This window comes from Pteropus alecto, unplaced genomic scaffold (genome assembly GCF_000325575.1).
Source record: "Pteropus alecto unplaced genomic scaffold, ASM32557v1 scaffold12, whole genome shotgun sequence".
Classification (NCBI taxonomy): domain Eukaryota; kingdom Metazoa; phylum Chordata; class Mammalia; order Chiroptera; family Pteropodidae; genus Pteropus; species Pteropus alecto.
The window spans coordinates 6,377,880-6,380,183 of record NW_006432669.1 but is presented as its reverse complement, the minus strand read 5'-3'; the positions used below and the strand labels follow the sequence as shown (position 1 = coordinate 6,380,183).

Here is a 2,304-nt window from a genome sequence, read left to right as displayed (position 1 = left end):
TCTTAGAAACATAGATACTAACCCAAATATTTTTTTCAAGTTCATGTGATCGAAGATAATCAATCGTTAGTAAATAAAAACTAGTTTAAGTTTGTTAGTTTAATTAAAGTAGACATATTCTTAGGGTTAGCAGTGTTAACCATAATGCTTTTATTCTACCTAAGTTAACTAAAAGTCAAATAAGTCTATGGCCATGCTACCCTGAACAAGCCCGATCCCTTCTTATCTCGGAAACTAAGCAGGGTCGGGCCTGGGTAGTGCTTGGATGGGAGACCACCTAGGAAGACCAGGTGCTGTAGGAGTAAAAATTAAAAAATAAGGGATCGTAAGCTGACAAGGTCCTTGCAATCTGTGAGGTCAATCAAGGGTTGCCTCACCTAAATAAAATAAAATAAAATAAAATAAATAAAATAAAATAAATGTAATTTAGGCCTCAAAATCCAAAACACAATAGATAGATTCAAACCTTTTTTAATATTAAGTACGTTTTTGTGTGTCTAATAATTTCCTTTAATAAATATGTACCAGTTTTCTCCAAACCTGAGTTTATACAGTTGGGTTCAGGTAACTTAGAAAGAGTAGGATCTTAAATGCCAGTTATTAAGGAATTTATTTTAACTTGATATTTTATTATTTTGTTAAGAAATGAGAGAACATTTATCGAGTTGCGTTGATAAATATATTTTGTGCCTAGGAAGGCTTTTAACCTTTCTTCTATTTGATTTATTTCACTTTTAATGTTTATTAGCATAAGTAGTTATGATAATCACCTTTAATTGCCACATAAAGATTCATTAATAACCTGTTCTGTGCCACTTTTCTGAGATTTAATAAAAAGTAGAAAACTTCATTAAGGAGATTATAATTTATCTGAAGACCATTTCCCATTTATATTTATTTGCATAGTTCATTTCTTGAGTGCTTTCATAACTCTCAGATAATTATTTTCTTTGTTTTAAGATGGTTTATTTGTAAAATAAAAATTCTGCTTAGAACTTGTAAATTTTGATAAGAAGAGTTAAATGGCTACAAACATTTAAAATCATTTAGATACATTTGAATTCATTTTTCCTTGATTTTAAAATCATTATATAATATTTATTCTAGAGTGCTTAAGTGAAGATCCTATCATCTTTGATTAAAAAGAATTAAAAATTGAAAGCAAATTGAAAGCCATGACCCAATTCTTAAATGCTTAACTAGAAAAATTTTGATACATTCTAAAAAATTAGTTACAAAAATAGCATTAGTTAGACTTATGAATTGAAGAAACTCTCAAAAATATTTGATTATTTTAGAGAACACACAGTTATTATATAAATCAAGAGTCAATTGTAAATATACCTTAAAGGTAGACTACATAATATCTTGAAAATTCCATGTTAGAATAGACTTCTGTTTTAAAAGGAAATTTAAAACTGTATTAAAATTAAAGCAAACATTTCAAATTAAACAATTCAGAAAAAAATTAAAAGTTTCCATTTTTATAAAAATATTCATGGAAAGAATCAACCAATCTCAATTTTGACAGAAGTGGAAATATAGACAGACAACTTGGTGGATTAGAGTGCAACCAATAACTCATATATTAGAGTTCACAGAACTAGAAAAAATCAATATTCTCCTGCCTTTCCCCCATTTCCCACTCTAAGCCAAATTTATTTGGAAATACAAAGATATATACATTATGGTCTCTGCTCTCTTGAAAAATTGGTATATTAAAATCAACTTAACCATTTATATATTGATTTAATTGACCTTTTTCCTAAAATAAAACTAATGAGAAAATGAGATAGAAGAAATTTGTTTTTGTGGCCAGAGAAGCCTGCCATATCACAAGTGTAGATGTAAATATAACTTATTCAGGATTATTCGGAAGGCACACTGCAGTACAAATGATAGTATAACCGTAACAGTATAATATCATTCATCCAATTATTTACTAAATATAGATTAAACACCAATTTTATGGCATGCATTCAGCTTGGTATTGGGAATAAAATAGTTACATAACTCAGTAAGATAAGCCAATTTAATGTGTGTATGGTAATGAACAAATGAGAGCAGGGTAATTTTGAAAACAAATTCACTTATTCATTGTCCAGATCTACCTAAGCCTCAGTTACAGTTACATTTTATATTGGTATATTTTTCCCAATTATATGAGTGATCATAAGTAAGCTCTTTGAAATTTGTATATACTTAATATTTGTGACATGTTTTAAATTTATGGCCTCATTTTAGCACTTATTTCTATTTGCACTTTTCAGTATATTTTTACTATGATTAATATGTTTAATTCAT

At 28.0% G+C, this 2,304-nt stretch overlaps 1 pseudogene; it reads left to right on the top strand.

Moving 5' to 3' along the window:
* The first annotated feature begins 183 nt into the window (after positions 1–183).
* LOC112476287 lies at positions 184–302 on the top strand (annotated as a pseudogene).
* The last annotated feature ends 2,002 nt before the right edge of the window (positions 303–2,304 follow it).